At 41.1% G+C, this 18,958-nt stretch overlaps 1 long non-coding RNA gene and 1 pseudogene across 2 annotated transcripts in view; both read left to right on the top strand.

The window, feature by feature from the left end:
* Positions 1-18,958, top strand: part of LOC311606705 — a 342,592-nt gene that overhangs the window by 15,969 nt on the left and 307,665 nt on the right. The window lies entirely within an intron of this gene.
* On the top strand, positions 2,662-3,449 carry LOC311606441 (E3 ubiquitin-protein ligase MARCHF2-like; annotated as a pseudogene). The gene has a single exon. The product of its transcript is annotated as an E3 ubiquitin-protein ligase MARCHF2-like (transcript).

Raw genomic sequence — 18,958 nt, 5'->3', positions numbered from 1 at the left:
GCCAGACAGATTATAGAAGAGCATTCCAGAATTAATAAATTCCTACAGCAGCCTTCTTTGTCTTCCAAGGAGATGATCCAGGTAATACTTCCTGCCCCTGCCAAGCTTGCCAGAAAGCATCATTCTTCGATCCCATGCCTTCCCTTTATCGGTTTACCCCTTCATGTAGGGGGAACATCTCCTGCAAAAATATTCTGTTGCCTTGAGAAGTGGACGTCCTCAGTCTTTCTATTTTAAATATCTCTATTCTACCTTTACTTTATTTACTTTTTTACTTATTCAGATATAGTATTAAATTTTAAATAAATATTTAAAAGATTTCAGAAATTTGTTGTGGTTGTTACATAGTTTTACAAGGGAATGAAAAGTTTAAATGACATAAAACTTCCACAACTATTCAGGACGCTAACAGACACACCTCAAAAACCTACATAAACAGTTCTTAACTCATGCATTACACAGAAGACTTAAAAAAGTCTTTCAGTTTAAACACTCATATTTCTGCTCTGAGAAATTCTCTTTTATTTTGAACCCCTCCTCCTTGTCCTCCCCTCTCTCTCGATGCTTGGACCTTCTGGTTTTATAGGTATGAAAGGCCCTGGTGTATGTATTTTCCTTATGTCGCATTCTGGAATTTGTGAGTAATGGGGATCTTTCTCAACATGAAAATGACATAAGGATCTGAATGCAAGAAAGACAGTACAGATAACTTGAAAGTCTCTTCTTAGTCACATCCACTCACATCCCATTACTACAGTTAAGTTACATGGCCAAGCCCAAAGACAGTCCACATATGGTAAAAACCCGGCAAGTAGTGAGAAGAGGGAAGGAAGAATTGTCAGCCAATCATCCAGTTTCCTACAGGTACCAATAGCTGTTTTTAACTGCCAGAGTTTCCCTGGAATTGTTTGCCCAGTTCCTTTGGAAAAACTAGGAGAACACTGGGCCTCTCATTTTAATAAATCATACATTTAAGTAAAGGAGCTCAGTGCACAGAACAATAAGGCAGCAGTTCTCAAAGTGCCTTATATAAAGCAGGAAGTTGGTCAAACATAACATGTAATAAATGAATAAAATGATGGTAAGAAGGAGCTGTGAGATGCCTCAGCAAGGACCCTATGGCCTGAGTTTGATCCCCAGGGCGCCTATCACACAGCAAGAGACACCTGATTGCTGTAGGTTAGTGACCTTTACTTCTTGTGCTGTGGTGAACACTTAATACATTTCTAAAAACAGTGTTTTAAAGAAATGCTTGGAATGAGCTGTAATTTTAGAAGTATTTATGTTTTTTGTCCCAAATACTTGATATGCTTTAGAGTCATGAATATAAGTATACCTTATTTGCCCTCTACTAATTCTCCTATTAAATTCTGAAATAATTTATATATATATTAATTTCAACTTTTTTTCTCTGAAACTACCATGCAGGATAGTTGAAAAATTTAGGAACAAGTATAGTTGTTGTAGACTGGACTAGAAAACATATCATATTAGCATGCTTTTAAAATTAAATTTGTATCAGCCATGATATTTCAAAAGAAAAAGAGATTTGCTGGAAACATGTAGAAACAGCTGGTCCCTTTTTTTCTTACTTGCTGGACGGCGTCTATTGGCTTCAGCTTAAGGCTTTGTAAACACTGTAAAATCAGAAAGCTTGATGATCTTCTTCCCTAAACACTTTAAAATTAGATAAAATATTATATTTGAAATAACTCCTTAGAGCCAAGCACGGTAGCGCGTGCCTGTAATCCCAGTACTGTGGGAGACAGAGGCAAGAGGATCTCTGTGAGTTCGAGGCCAACTTGGTCTACAAAGTGAGTCCAGAACAGCCAAGGCTACACAGAGAAAACCTGTCTGGTGGTGGTGGGGGTGGTAGTAGGGGAACAGACCTCCCTTGATTGAGCTTCTTAGCAAAGATGAATAATTTCAAAAGCTTGTTGAGCCAAAGGTCATAGATTACATTCATGTAATAAAGTCCAACAACCTTAGTTTTATTTTTTCCCCTTGAAGACTTTCTTGTTATAAGACGATGCATTTGATAATTCCATAATCTCAGTAATGTAAATGAAATGCATGTTTCTACGGCAGCAGTGGCAAATCCACTCTCAAGTATATAATTTGACTTCACTGTCTCATTTACTTTGTTGAAATAGTTTCCTCTCTCTGTTGATGGGAGATTAGCCTTGGATGACCAGGAAGGCCTATAGTTATATATTGGCATGATATGCCATATTGTCTCCTTGTATTTACTGGCTTTTTTCTTCTGTAATGCAAATTCAGAGAAGTGGAAAGGTTTTACAGATACATTTTTGTTGTTTCGTAGTGTTGCCGGTGTGGGGACTTTTCAATTTCAGGGTTGGGATTTAAGAATGAGCTTACTATTCACCGAATACCAAAGCACATTTAGACAACCATTACTATCTAAATCTCTGGATTTCTTTTGAATGAATGGTTTCATGTTGTAGGCAACAAGGGAGTTTTCCATAAAGTAAAAAATATTGCCCTGATGCCTGCGGGAGTCGGAGCAAGTCGCCACTGACATGCGGCCCAGGCCGGGACCCAGACCAGGGAGAACTGGCGGGGGGGTAGGTGGGTGGGGGGATTAGGGGGGGTGAGTTGGCTGCACGGCCACCCAGCCAGATCCTGGGACCATGGGCCTCAGGCCCTGAGGACAGGAGTCTCTCTGTGACCATGAGGGCCGGTGACTGCTGCCAGGTCCCTGGCTCCCTATGTGGCTGCTCTGACAGCCCTGCCCTCTCCAAGGTTGTGGAAGCCACAGGGCTAGGGCTACCCCAATATGTATCACAGGTGATTTCAAGGGATGGCTGGCTGCTCTCAACTGTCATCCGGGCTCTGGACACACCAAGCAACTGTCCCTTCTGTCGAATCTGCCATGAGAGAGCGAATGGGGAGACCTTGCTGTCCCCATGTGGCTGCACCGGCACACTCGGAGCTGTGCATTCAAGAGCTATCTGGAGAAATGGCTGTCGTCCAACATCACCTACTGTGAGCTGTGTCACGCTGAGTTTGCAGTGGAAAAGCGGCCCCGACCTCTCACAGAGTGGCTGAAGGACCCAGGGCCCCGCACTGAGAAGCGGCCACTGTGCCATGACATGGCGTGCTTTGCGTTCATCACACCGCTGGCTGCCATCTCAGGCTAGCTGTGCCTGTGAGGGGGCCAGGACCACCTCCGTCTGCACAGCTGGCTGGAGGCCGTGGGGCTCATTGCCATCTTCACCATCTATGTGCTCTGGACACTGGTCTCTTTTCGATACTATGGCCAGCTGTACTCAGAGTGCAGGAAGATGAATCAGAAAGTCCGACTGAAGATCCAGGAAGCCGATGGCTCAGAGGACTCCCGCCATTCCTTGCTGTCTGCCGGACTCTTAAAAAAAGGGGGGGGGGGCAGAGGAGACTCCCGTGTGAAGGCCTGCCTGACAGGCCCCTGAGATGGTGGAGAGACCAGAGTCAGATGGCAGTGCCCTGACTTTTGGAAGGATGGAAGCTGCCTGACCCTTCATGCACAGCCATGATGCTTCTCGGGCCAAGAGCCACAGCCTGCTCTGTGATCCAGTATAAACATATTTTCAAGGGTTTTGTTTTGCACGTTGTTGTATATGGCAAGGACAGGAGGACAGACCGGAGCTTTGCATGGAGCAGGCACCCCTGTCTCATTCTGAGATCTGTTTGACACCTCCTGGTCAGCAGCTTTGGCTGCTTGTGCCAAGGGCCAAGGGCACCCGTTGGAGTAGAAGATTCCAGCAAGCTTGTGGTGTTACTCTGCACCTAGCCGGCTTTCTTTCCTGGCATTCTTGACGTTATAAAGTTGCACTGCATTTAAAAGCCCACCCCTGGACAAATAAAAGGAGGCCTTGCTGGCTTAAAAAAAACATTGAGCTGAAAAGTAATTTCACAAGGGCCTGGAAAGATGGCCCAACAGTTAGAAGCATGTACTGCTCCTACAGAGGACCCAAGTTCAATTCCTAGTACCCAAGTTAAGTGGCTATTAGCCACCTCTAACTAAAGCTCCTAAACTTCAAATTATCCTTTCAGGGAAGCATAACTCATGCTGTGACAAAGTGTAAAGTAGGGCATAGATGAAATAAGTTCAGTCGGGAAAGGGCTCTTGTTACTGTATCTAAATACACAAGGCTTGGGAAGGATACCTTTTCTGAGTAGACTCAGGTCAGGATTCCCAGCAGAAGAGCTGAGAAAAAGCTGGGTTTCAGTGCTCTGCCACCTTGGTATAATGTCTTTATGCAGTACATAAACGTCCCAAACCAACAGTGGTAGGGAGTCTGGAATAGACAGTGATGGCAAGATACTGTTTTAAGAGTGTTAGCAAGGACACGCTTATGAAAATGTATTGGTTTTTGGTGAGGATGGGGCAGAGGAGGGTCAGAAGACACAATCATCAGCTCAGTCAGTAGTATTTGTTATCTGCCCATCCACACTTTGATAGAAATTAATGGACAGCGTAAAACAGAGTGGAGGGAGGAGGTGGATGACAAAAGATGGAGTCCCAGTCATGTCTAGGAGGCACTGTCTTGCACCAGGTGTCCCTTTTCTATGGTTCTTAGAATCTTTCCATCTCTTCTTCTGTAGTGTTTCTTGGGCCTTAGGTGAATCGGCTGTATTATGGATGTAGTAACTGGGACTGGCCACTTGTTCTCTATATTTTGACCAGCGTATGGATCTCTATAGTAGCTTCTACCAGGTGCAAACAGATCTGAGACTCAAAATAAAAGCAAGGTGCGCAAGAGGGCAAACCAGTTTTGGAGAAACAAAGACATGTTTTAGTTTGGATTCCTATCATCTGAGCAGTTAATATATTTTTTTAAAACAACAAAATAAAATGACAAGGTCCTATTGTGATCGGTAATTTTATGTGTCAGTTTAACTTAGTTGTATTATTTAAACACCATTTCTGGGTGTTTAATTGTAAGTGTTTCTTAATGTTAATGAGCATTTGAGTCAGTGGACTTAGTGAAGCAGATGACCTTCTGCACTGCGATTATGAGACTGATCTATGAGATCACCTAGTCTGCTGAGGGCTGAAACAGAAGTGAAGAGGGAAAAGGAAGGAAAGATTCCACCTCTCTTCTTGCCTAAAACTTGAGACTTTTGGTCTTTGGGCTGGGAATTATACTGTTCACATTCCTGGTTCCTCTGCTTTCAGATGTAGAATGGAACTGCTTTACTGTGTTTTCTGAGCCTCCAACTTGTGTACAGCAGGTTATAGAATTCCCCAGGCTCCAATAGATGTGTGCGTGTGTGTGTGCATGTATGTGTATGTGCATGTGTGTCCATTTATTTGCCTTTGATGGATGATAAAATTGATGTATATGTTTACATTTGATCATAATAGGCAAAAGTATATATATGGTCAGGAGCAGATAATCACTCTCTAAACTTCTGCATGTAGTACATATGTATGTACTGCATACTTAGCCCAGCATATCAGATGTTCTTGTCTGGAATTTTAGCTCACTGGGTAGTGATGGAAAGAACAAGTGGATGGTTAGATAGCATTATTTGTGACAGAGTTATGGAATTGGGGGCATGAAAACAGACATTTTTTAGGTGACAGAAGGCCAGCATCCTTGGCAGACTGGGTCTGTAGTAGAAATGTAGTTTCCCTTGGTGTCTGCTCACTCTCTTGAGGCTGCGTCTCCAGACTCCCTAATGATCCTGAGTGCTAGACTGCAGAGTCTTAGAGTCAACTCACTTTCTACTTAAAGCAGGAGTTTGTTTCTTTTATTTAGAAAGATGGAGCGTGATGAACAGAGGCTACAGCAGGTCAACAGTGACTGAAATTTCAGTCATGGTGAGTGAAAGCAAAATAGTGTGGCAGCCACAGAGAAATATGGACAGCCAGCTGGGTAAACAGAGGAGAACCTGGAAGGGGTCAGGAGTGAAGGCAGAGTAGGTTGTTATCCACCTAGATTTGATCAAGGCAGTTTTAACAGTAGGTACTTTTCTGGGGAGATAGATAAGAAGAAAGAAAGAAAGAAAGAAAGAAAGAAAGAAAGAAAGAAAGAAAGACAGAGACAATCTCCTGACAACATTTGGGTTATGCTATAGGGAGAGAATAGAGGGAAAAAAAAGTGAATAGCACTGATGTTGAGGGTATCAGATTCTGTAGTTCACTGGAAGTGTTAAAAGAGAAACATAAGTTGAGCATGATAGCTTGTGTTCATATTTCTAACCCTCCGGGGGATTAGACAGGAGGAGTGCCACAAGTGTAAAGGAAGCTTGCGCTGCAGAGTCAGCTCTCATCTTAGAAACTGTGGGGGTGGGGAGGGAATGTATGAATAAGAGGAATGTGGGGGAAGAGGAAATATGAATGAGCAGAATGTGGTGGTGGCTGGGGAGTGTGTGAATGAAAAGAAGGATGCTGAAGGCGAGGCTTGCTGCCATGCCAGCTGGATGCTTGAGGGCTAGACTTGGGTCTCCATGCTCACATGTTTGGCATTTACAGATGCAGACATCTCTACAGCCCAAGGATGAAGACATTCTTAGACTATTGGGCGAGTCTCTGATGCTTGTTTATTCTTTTTCTTAATAATTTTTGTACCATAACTACCCAATCACTTACAAACCAGAAGTGCTGAGGGTCTGTCTTGAAGAATCAGAGTTAACCGAATTGCACATGAAGAAACAGACATCTAAGTATGAATAAGATCATTGTTAACATTTTTATTGGTGTTTATGGCTTGTAGAGAGTAAAGGGCTTCATTCCAACGTTTCTGTGTAGGTTTAAAATACATGGTGCTCACATTTCCTTCTCCTTCACTCTTATCCCAGCTTCACCGCCTTTCCCCCTTTCTCTTCCCACGGCCATAGTCATTACTTTTTAAATTTTATGTTCTTTTATTTGTCCCTTGATTCCACATATGAGAAAATATATGATACCTGTTTTCATTGGGCTTACTTCACTCAGCATGATATTCTCCACTTCTATCTATTTCCCTGAAGATATTGTAATTTCATTCATCTCTGTCTCTCTGTCTCTCTGTCTCTCTCTCTCTCTCTGTCTCTCTCTCTCTCTGTCTGTCTCTCTCTCTCTCTCTGTGTGTGTGTGTGTGTGTGCTTGCTGTTGATCTGTCTGTCTGTCTGTCTGTCTATGTCACTTCTTTTACTCCTTTATCTGTTGATAAGCATTTAAGATGACTCCATATTTTGGCTATTGTCAACATTTTTGAAGGAATGGAACTTTTTAAATATTTGCTTTCCAAAAGCTTCTAAAAATATAAAACAGATTTTTGAGTTCAAAATGCTTTAGCATTCTTGGACCTTTCTGTGCTTATAAAACTAGGTCACTGAGTGATGTTCAAGACCATTTTTCTGTTCCTAAACTCTAAGAAAATCTGTTGATATTTGAGCTAAAGACTTGTATTTATGTCTTGAAAATGTGATAATGATGGCAAGTTGATTTTTACCCTGTCTGAGAAAAATAGGCTACTAGAGAACTCTGAGCAATGATACTCTCCAAATTACCTAGCTGGCTAATATTCCCATAAAGTCAAGAAATAACAGAACTTTAAATCTTTTATGATCTCTACTTTCTTCTTTAATACCCCTCTCTAAAATTTATTTAGGCCACTGAGTGATTCTGAAAGCATCCAGGACCTGATAATATGCTAGAGAATTCAAACAATATCTTCCCACCTGTAGTGCAATGTGGGTTTTCTTTGGCTTAGTTCACTGTGCATGGCAACATTTCCTGGAATTTGATCCATGAAAGACTATTCTTTATTTGAAGATAATCCTTGAAAAATAGTGTTCACTGTTCAAACACGTTTCAAAACTGAAAATAAAATTTTAAACTGTCATTCTTTTCAGTGCTTAGTATTGAATATGTATCTAATATTTCTGACCAATTGTTAAGCATCTTTCATTGGCCAGGCACTAATGCAGGTTTTGGGGCATAAGAAAAGTACCTTTTCTCCCCTCAGGAAAGTAGGGCTTGTGAAAATCTGTTGTACCTATTAACTGCAGAGTTTCTCACTGTTTCTGCAGCAAAATGCCAGCATTTTATTTTACGCCCAGTTGTACTGAGTGTCAAATAAAAGTTGTAAGAATTTAATGTAAAATATGAAATGTAATATCTTTGTGTATTGTGGAATTATTACTGTAATTTTTTAGTCCCAAGAATTTCTTTTCTTCTCATGTCTTCTCCCTTTTCTTTCTCTCATCTCCTTCCTTCTTCCTTTTCCTTCTCTCTTTTCTTTTTCCTTCCTTTACATGTCTCCCTTTGAGTAATGTAAGACTACACTGATTAATTCCCTGGATATTTCTTTTGTCAGGACTTCCCTAAGAAGTCCAGATGTTTGTGCGTAAAGCCAGGATAAATAAGAAATGAGGTTGACTCAACTGATGTCCTTACTTCCCAACGTTTCCCAAGTGCACCCAGCCATGGTGAGGTCAGCACTGGGAACAGAGAGGGGTAAAGGAAAACGGAGGACTTGGAAGAAGTGAAGGTTCTCAGTGTCTTGATATCAGGAAGGATACAAAAGGACAGCATTTATGTTCATAACATTTCAAAATACCAGTGATTCTGTCTGAATCCTAACTGGAGAGACTCTTGAAGATGGGGAGGAGAGATGTTAGCAGGATACTTGGTGCTCACAAAGTTAAGGGCTTCAGATAGTTTTTTTTAATGGAGAAAAACTCAGGAGATGGAAAGTTGAGATGGGCAGAACAAGGTAGGAGTTGAGCATGAGTTAGGAGTATAAGTCAAGGAGCTGAGATGATTTCAAATCTAGAAGCCAAGTGGGAGCGTAGTCCAGCATGGCTCACACATCAGCGGAGGACTCACTGCCCTTAGAACCCTCACTGATATTTTATAAGCAAGTGGCTAGATTATGGGACTGGAGTGGCATCAGGAAAGATATCAAAACTGATGTTAGACCACGATTCTCACCCAAGGGGCTCGCTTTTTGTTGAGTGACTCTACACAGGCTCCAGGAAGGTTAGAGACATGAAACCAACAGACATTCTGCCCTCAGAGAGCTTATGATATGAAATGAAACACGACACATACTTTCATGAAGAAAATAGTGCAGAAAATGAAAACAAATAAAAGATTGTTTTGGAGAGCAATTCAAATCTACATTTTACTTTACAAGCACTTGAACTCACGACAGCTTCTCATTAGTATCTGAAGACTATAAAAGACGCTTTGGAGGTCCAGTGAGATTGCTCGCAGAGTAAAAGAGCTGGCACCAATGAGTCTGGCAACCTGAGTTTAGTCTCTCAGAACCACATGGCAGATGGTGAGAAATGACTCTTGTAAGTTTTTCTCTGACCTTCTCATGTGTGTCAAATCATGCATGTTTGTGTGTATGTGTGTGTGTGTGTGTGTGTGTGTGTGTGCGCAAGAGCACATACATACATGTACATGCACACATAAATAAATGTAATAAAAGTGAAAACACAAAATATAGTCATTATTCCAAACTTATTTAAAAAAAACTTGTATTTAATGCAAGTAAATGGAAAAATATTATTGAGGAAGTTGTTTAAAAGAACAAAGAAAACAATCTAACAAAATAAGGACAGAACAGTTTCCTGCTGGCCACCATTTTGGAAACTCTTATCTTCTTTGTAGGCTAAATGCTGATTTATGCCACATCACAAAGCCAAGCTAGCATTCTGGCAATGACACAAATGACCAAAATTTCCTTTCATTCAAATTGTTGATGAGACTAAATACAGAACTCCTGTTTCTCTTTATCTTTTCAGTTGCTTTTAATGACATGAAATATTAGAATACTTAGAACACCTAAAATTAATCTTCCAATTTTAATCAATGTGATTTTAAAAACTGGTTCTGCATCTGTTGCAAGAAGTGACAAAAAAATAAAAAGCTTGATAGTTAACTTCTCAATGATATTTTTAAAAGCTTTTGAATTAGTTTTTGTAAAGTAGGTCTTATCTTGGATCAGAAGAAAACAATGGCGGTACATAGAAAAGATGACCACACAAGAAAAATGTGAAATAGGAGAATTGTTCACCCCTGCTTCCAGCCCTCCCTGTGCCCCCCACCAGGCCTTAATTCCCAACCGGGGGGGGGCTTTTTTTTTTTTTAACAGTGAAAGGAAGTGTCCATTTTCTTTCCCTTTCATTCTCTTTGTCTAAAGCTGGATATTATTTACCCAGGGCCTCAACGGAAGTGCTCTTACAAAGTATGCTGGTACATTCTGGATAATTTGCTCCTGGCCAACTGGTATCTCTTGCTTCCTCTTTATCACAGCAGAGGCAAACAGAAGCCAGGGTCAATAATGCGCACTTTCAGAATCACCGGGTTTTAGAATCCATTTTCAACCCTCTCATGGCCTTTGACTCCAAAGTGATTTGCAAACCTCCTAGCCTTTTTGTGCAAAGGCAGCAAGAATAAGAACTGAACTTTAATATGTGATACTTCCATCAGCCCTTGGGTTTTAGCTCTTTCAAATGTCTCAGAGCTACAGATAACTGTTAGACAGAAGAAAGTCTTACCAAATATGCAAATAAAGGAGAATAATTACAATAGAAGGCTGTTCTTATTCTAAGAAGTGTCCTATTGCTTAATACAATTGAAAAGGAAATGAACTCTGAAAGGACTTTTTTTTGTAAGGCTGAACTCAAGTTTTCAAACTGTTTAGTTGGCCATGTATCTTTACTGCTTAATTAAAAATTAATTTTGTGTGTTGATTCTTCTTACTGGTTGTTAGTAAATTTCTTTCAAAAAGGTGAAAAGGAAACTAGAAACATGAAATTTTCTGAAAGAAAATTGGAAATTTATTTAAATTATGAAGCTCAATTTGTTGGATTTATAAACAGATTTCCCTTCATGAAATAGAATGATATACTGAGGACTGAGCTTTGCCACAGGGGATTGCAAAGCATTTAAGAAAAGAACAACAAAAGAGAGAGAGAGAGAGAGAGAGAGAGAGAGAGAGAGAGAGAGAGAGAAGAATTCATAGTGATTTTTATATAAAGAAAAAGGACACTCTGATTGGCTGTCCAGACACAGTGATGGATAAAAATACCACAAATTCTCCTTTCATCTTTTTAGGAGCTTGAGGGGATAGCTCTGGTACATTCTGTTTAGAGTATTTTCAACACTGAAAAACATGGAAACACGGTGGTAACATTTAAAGAGTACACTGCCGCAGTACATTTTCAGGCTTTAAATGACTTGAGTTCCTTTTTGATTTGTGCAACATTATATAGTGTTTGATAATTCATGCTCTGCTTGAGGGCAAACAGAGCAGAGTCAATTCTTGTTATCATGGTAGTTAAGTTCCTGCAGACCCTGAGCTAGAAAACAAGAACTCTGCCTCTTCAGGAAATACAAGTTTAGGTGCCTGTGAGTCTCTGGTCACAGAGTTTTAGATAACTAATCAATAGCCAATCTTGTTTTTATGGCTATTTCTATTTAAGGACTTTTAGTGTAATCTATATTGTTGATTCATTAACCTTGAACTCGTGCCTGGGGGAAACTTATTTAATATGTGTATCTTCTCTATCAGGCAACAATACTCTCTTGGGCTTAGGAACAGTTACGCTAGACAGTACTTTAGTGCTGTGGCTAGAGATCATTTCAAACAGCGATGTTCATAAATGGAAAAATCTCCTTAAATGAGAAAGACATGGTGTAAAGATGACTGTGGAAAGATGCATGTCTATAGTGTGACAGCTCGGATAAGGACACAGTATTCCCAACGTTGTCTGTAGTGTGACAGCTTGGATAAGGACGCAGTGTTCCTGACGTCAGCTGGGACCATATACCACATTGGCCTATAAGTAACTACAAAATCATTCTAGCATTGCTTTGGGTGTTACACATTAATTGTAGTCGACAGGAGTATTTGTAAATATGACCCGCAAATAATGAGATGAACTATACATCTTATTTGCTGTTGTGCCACTGGCAACTATAATAATCTTTTGCAGATATTTGGAGCTTAAGACACACATTTTTTTCTTATTTTCTAGTTTCTGCTCTTCTTCCTTATTTCCTATGTATTTGTTTTGCCATTTCTAGACATTTGGAGTGAATAGCTGGTAAGGTGGCCTGATCTATTGTATCAATCCATGTCTTTTTTTTTTAAATTAATTTATTCTTGTTACATCTCAATGGTTATCCCATCCCTTGTATCCTCCCATTCTTCCCTCCCTCCCATTTTCCCCTTATTCCCCTCCCCTATGACTGTTCCTGAGGGGGATTACCTCTCCCTGTATATGTTCATAGGGTATCAGGTCTCTTCTTGGTAACCTGCTGTCCTTCCTCTGAGTGCCACCAGGTCTCCCCCTCCAGGGGACATGGTCAAAGGTGAGGCACCAGAGTATGTGAGAAAGTCATATCCCACTCTCCACTCAACTGTGGAGAATGTTCTGTCCATTGTCTAGATCTGGGTAGGGGTTTAAAGTTTACTGCCTATTTAGTCCTTGGCTGGTGCCTTAGTTTGAGTGGGACCCCTGTGCCCAAATCTGCCTTTCATAATGTTCTACTTGTAGGTTTCTAGGACCCTCTGGATCCTTCTACTTTGCTATTCTCCCATGCTTTTCTTATCTATCAATCCATGTCTTAGCACTTGGTAAAATATAAGAAATAATTAAAATAAGGATTGTAAATAAATTATACTACCCCAACATACTGAACGATATATCACACAGTCATTAAAATATCCATAGTAAATGTTATATTCAAGCGGAGTTAGTATGATATAGTAGATATCAATTTAAGGTTGTATATATAGTATGATTATAACGAAGCTAGAAAAATTGCCTAAACTCCTAAAAAACTCCAGATGAAATATGCCAAAATATTAATCAAATATTAGTATAGAATCCCAAAATATATGTCCTCATCCTTGAAAAGAAACTGATGGATAGTAGTCAAGCTAGCATTTATAGTTCCTTACACGCTGTGTTCCCTAACCTGTCACATAGTTTGAATTTTTTCACTGGTTGGTCTCTCAGCTATAGGCACATTTAGCTACTTCAACACTTGTGTCTCTCTCTTCCTGGCATATCCTTGAGGTTAGTCCCTTATTTTCTTTAGGCTTCTAATCTGTGCTCATTTTATCAGAGTATTGCCTGAAAAATGCCAGTATATTTTGGACATAGAGTGCTGCCAGCCAGAGAAGAATATGCAAAGTTTGGAGCAAGTTGAGGAACAGTAGTTTGGGAGGGCTTGGAGAAGAATAATTAAAGGTGGAGCTGATACACTTGTATGAGATTCTGTGAGAATAAATAAGCATATGAAAAATGGCAACCCTTTTTACTATTATTCTCTGTCCCATTGTGTTTTTCTTCATAACACAGTGCTTCAGTATATTTCTTTATTTTTTCAAATGCAGTACACAAGGAGCACACTGAAATACGTGTCCTTCTTGCCCATTGGTTTGACTCTGGGGTCTAGTCTAGTGCTTGGCACAGAGTATGTACTTAGTAAATGATTGTAGATTAATTTTGCAAGTGAACTCCTGACATAAAAATACAACCTGTTAACCCATCATCTTAATTAAAAATAGATCTAGACCATAATTTTGTATTGAGTTTGAGAAGTTAGTATAGAATATGTAAATGGAAATATTTTTAAATGTATATATATTTTTTTCAATCTATTTTTAACAGGGTAATGCATCTACTTGGTCTCAACAACTTCAACTCAGCTTCTGCCACCAAGAAGAAAGGCTTCACTAAGAATTTAGTAAACATAAGCTCATAAGCTCAGCAATGTGATGGATGGACACAGTTCTCAAAGGACATTGACTTTATAAATTACGGAAGTCAGAAATGTCAAGCCAACCACTAGGTTATGTTGTACAAAGAGTTCCAGTGAACAATGGGACAGATATCACCATGTTTATATTGATAGGTCTCACAGATGATGCTGACCTGGAAGTTTTCTTATTTCTCTTGTTTTTTGTTATTTACATTTTTACTCATTTATTTATTTGTTTGTTTGTTTATGTAATTTATTCAGATTACATCTTATTTGCTATCCCCTCACTTGTATCTTCCCATTCCCCCTCCCTCCTTTTTCATCATATTCCCCTCCCCTAGGTCTGTGACAGAAGGGGACATTGTCCCCCACTATAACATCACAGCCTATCAGTTCTCTTCCTGGTAGTCCGCTTACTCTTCCTCTGAGTGTCACCAGGTCTCCCCACCAAGAGGAAGTGGTCTAATAGGGGGCACCAGAGTTTTAAACTTAGATTTTACAATTTGTATTTTGGTTTAGAACAACTTCACAATATATGGAGTTCTTATTCCATTACAGGCTTTTTGTTCTGACAAATTGAAGCAAGGTAAATGAGCATATAACCTCTATTAGAATGCCTGTTATCTATCATGTTTTTCTACATAACCCTAATTACTGTGCCAAGATAAAGAAGCCAAGACCAAAGAGGCTGGATTACTTTACCCAGTGGTAAGAAGACAGTGAGTCTGTAAGCATAAGCCAGGTGGTGGTGGCGCACGCCTTTAATCCCTGCGTTAGGGAGGCAGAGGCAGGCGGATTGATGTGAGTGTGAGTTCGAGGCCAGCCTGGTCTACAAAGCGAGTCCAGGACGGCCAAGGCTACACAGGGAAACCCTGTCTCGAAAACAAAAACAAAACAAAAACAAACCAACAAACAAAGTCTGCAAGCATAGCAAAGTATTGTTAATAGTGTCAGGAGTCAGCTCTCACCCATGGGGTGGGTCTCAGTTTGGGCTACATATTTGTTTGATATATTCTGATCCTTGCATATCTGTAGGCAGGGTAAATTTTGGATCAAAGTTTTTGGGTGGGTGGCTTGATGCTCTCCTCCCTTCACTAGTCCTGTCTAGGTAGAAGGTGGCCTCTTCAGTCTCCATGACCCCTGTTAGCAGGAGTCTCAGCTAGAGCCACCTCCATATCTTCCCAGGAGCCTATTCAGTCATAAGTCTCCAGCTTCTCACAGAGATGCCCCACCCACGGTTTCTCTTCTCTCTACAAGTGCTCTGCCCTCCTGTTCCTGCTCTCCCCAGGTCTGATCTCCTGCACCCCTCATTTCTCTCTGCACCCCCTCTCCTACCATGTTCCCTTTCTTCCATCACTTTTTCTGTCTATTCTATTTCCCCTTCTGAGTGAGATTTAAGTTTCCTCCCTTGGGTCTTCCTTGTTACTTACCTTCTTTGAGTCTATGAATTATAGTATGGTTATCCTATACTACATGTCTAAAATCTGCTTATAAGTGAGTACATACCACGTGAGTCTTTCTGGGTCTGGGTTACCTCACATAGGATGATCTAGTTCCACCCATTTGTCTGCAAATTTCATAATGCCCTTGCTTTCACTAGCTGAGTGGTATTCCATTGTGACCGGAGCCTAGCATAGCTGTCCTCTGAGAGGCTCCCACCCAGCAAGGGATCTAAACAGAGGCTGAGACTCACAGACAAGCATTGGGAGTCTTATGGAAGAGTGTGTGGGATGATAGAAGGAGCTGGAGGAGGGAGGGAGGGACTGGAGCTCAGAAGAAGATGAACAGAGCCAACTAAGCAAGGCCCAGGGTCTTGCAGAGAGCATAATCTATGAAATGACCCTGAAACAGCAAATCAAGGACCATGCATTGATGTGGACCTAGGCCCCCTACACAGATGTAGCTGATGGGCAGCTTGGTGTTCATGGGGGGGGGTCCCCTAGTAAGGGGAGCTGGGTAGGGCCTGTCTCTGACATGGATTCTGTTGTCTGCTTTTCTATTACTTCCCCCTGGTGGGGCTGCCTGACAAGGCACAAGGAAAGAGGATTCATTCAGTTTTGATGAGACTTGATGTGCTGGGGTGATGTGCTGGGGTGGGTTAGTAGAGGGGCTCCCCTTTTCTGAGGAGTAAGGGAGGAGGGGAAAGAGGGAGGTAAAGTAGGGGCTGTGATTGGGATGTACAGTGAGTACATAAATAAAAGAAAAAAAAGACAATAAGTCATGGAGTGTATACTGAAACCTGTATATCTTCGAACTTTAGGTCCAGCACTTTCTTTCTACTTTAATTTATCCTTTAAAAAAAAAAAAAGGACAAGAAACATAAGAGAGGGCAACAGAAGGAGTGGATATGATCAAAGTATAATATATATATATATACACATATATATATGTATATATATATAATATGCATCTGGTAATAAAACCTCTTTGTAAAATTAATATATTATTACTAAGAATAAAAAGTATTACTTGGCTTTCTGTGCCAGGTTCTGTTTTGGGTACCAGAAAGAGAGCAGTGAACAAAAGAGAAAATAGGAATTCTTCATGCCTTGTTGCAGTTTACTGATATGTGATAGGAGCAGAGACAAAAAGATAAGAAATTAACAAGTAGAACATACAACAAAGATGGTGATAGTGCCATGGAGCAGATAAAGCAAGGTGAGTGGGTGTTCTGGTGATGCAAATGCTGATGTTTTACATAAGGTGGATGAGGTTGTCACTAGGAAAGTGGTGTTCATGCTGGGACAATCTTAGGGATGCAGTTCCTTAGCAGAGAGCACAATCTATGAAATGACCCTGAAGTTGAGTTGGTGTTTGATGGATCTGAGGACAAGCTTGGAAGGCACTGTTTGAGAGATGGAATTTGTAAGGTGGACAGTTGCAGGGATGGATATTGGCAGGAAATTAGACAGTTAAGGCTTTGGAAGGGGTTATGTGGACTTTAGCTCCACTGTGGATGAAATGCGGAATCCTGAGTAGGCTTGGGCAGAGGAGTGAGGTGATTTACGTTGTAAAAGGATTAGTGTGATTTATGTTTCCTGGACAGGACAAGCTTGGAATGCCAAAAGTTTAGTTTTATCCATCTTAGTCTGAGATGTCTGACATCTTGAGTAGAAATATCAAGCAGGCGATTAGATAGAGCCTGGAGTCCAAGAGAGAAGTCTAGGATGGGCATATAAATCTGGAAATTGTCAGCACACAGGTGGGATTTAAAGCAATAAATTTGGATGAAGTCACCAAGGGAGGAGAGAGGTCCAAAGACTGAAACGTGGGGATCCAACTTTAAAAGGAACCAGCACAGGAGGCTGAGAAGGGTCGTCCAGAGAGGTAGGAGAATGCATGTCCCAGAAGCCAAAGAGAAACAAGCTTTGAGAGGAGGAGGGAGTATTTGGCATGTAAAGTGGCGCAGAGTTTGCACGCATGGAGGGGAGAAGAGAGAATATTTGGGAAAATATTTCTTTGTATTAGCTAAGATATGTTCTCTCTCCCAGCCTTCTGCACATTCAGTCATGTGGTGGTGTAAGGTGACAGGCCGGGTTGGGTGCTATGGTTGACTTGCTTTTGTTATATGTAATCCCCCTGTTTCTACTCTGCCCTGATTACTAACAATCCTGGCGAGGAACATATCCACGGGGGAAGCACATTTGCTATGTCTGGCTGGTAGACAAATGGCTACGAATGCTGCTTTTATCAATTTACAATACAGTCGCTCTGTGGCCAAAAACGGACTTGGAAGTCTGCCCCTCAGTCTTCAGAATAAAGCCCAAACTCCCTAGCATGCCTTATCAGCTTCAGAAGACACTTGGCTTCTCTCTCTCCCCTCACTCTTACTGTCTTCCCTTCCCCAGCCCCTCCTTACACTCAACACTCACCCTGACACTCCATCCACAGGGGACTGCTTGCTGCTCTCCCAGGCACACTGTGCTCTATTCTATCTCTGTCTCTTCGCACGCTCGTCACTATGCTTGCCATGCCCTTCCTTGCTTTATTTGACCATGAAAATGATATGGCTCATATGAATTCCTACAGTGAAGCCCAGGTTGGTGTACTTACTCCTTTTGGGGGCTTTATCCTCCTATCGAATTTCTACGTTGCGTTAAAATTGTTTGCGTGTCAGTGTCTCTCACTGGGTTGTATGGCTTTCAAAGACAAGCATCACAAGTTGCTTGCCTCTGTCTCCTACTTTGTCCGGTAGGCACACCGAGTCAGCTTTTCAAACCTTGAAACGTTATGCTTGCCTTTGGGCTACACACGTCTGCATTTACTCATCTTACCCGCCCCACCCAACTCTCTAAAATGTGACTTGTTAGCTTCACAAGCTCCAGGTGAAGAAACTCAGATGCAGAGTGGTTATGAACTTGTTTATGACCGCTCACTTTGGTTGTCAACCTGACGCACTTGTGAAGAGGAAAACTCAGTTGAAGAATTGCCTCCGTCAGACTGGCCTGCAGCCTTGTCCAGGAGACATCTCCTTGGCTACTAATTCATCTGGAAGGCTCCATTGTGGGCAGTCACATTCTTGGAGGCATGAGCCTAGGCTGTATATGGTAGCGGAGCAAGGCAGAGGAACAAAGCTAGTAAGCAGCGTTTCCCCCAGGATTTTTCTTCATACTCTTGCTTGAGTCCCTGCCTTGGATTCCCTTGATGATAAATTTTAGTCTATAAGATGAAATGACCCCAGCCCCAAGTTGCTTTTGACCAAGATATTTATCAGAGAAGCAGAAAGCAAATGAGAATGTTGCTTAAGGTAATGTGACCTATAGTTCCAACCGATTGTAAGATCCAAGCACTAATATCAAACTTATGCACTTAAATCAAGAAAAGAAACAAGAATTAAGACTTTATTAGTCGCCAGTGCTCCAACATTCATTCCCAAATAATTTCCAAACTAAGGAAGTCTGTTTGCACATGGTTACATGATATCCCCCTTCCTTTCACACAGATTGTGTTAGTCTGATTGTTTATCCAGAAGAAATTTTATCTGTATACCCACCCCATATTAACAAATAGCCAGGCCTGAGTGACGTAAAGACTCTGCACAGTTAGGGCTGGTGAAGTAGGAAAGAAAAAGGGAGAGGTGAAATAGGACTGTCACCTTGTACAGCCTCTGGGGAGACCCAACTCACTAATCTAATCTGCACTCGGAGGACAGAGGGAAGAGAGGGTGATTGCCATGGGCACTTACAGTCATCAGCTTGGCTAAACTCTTAATCCCAGCATATTCAACCTAAACACTTC

The sequence above is a fragment of the Acomys minous genome (genome assembly GCF_964271855.1).
Source record: "Acomys minous genome assembly, chromosome: 10".
NCBI lineage: Eukaryota > Metazoa > Chordata > Mammalia > Rodentia > Muridae > Acomys > Acomys minous.
The sequence above is the reverse complement of the archived record's forward strand: the minus strand, read 5'-3'. Positions and strand labels throughout refer to the sequence as shown.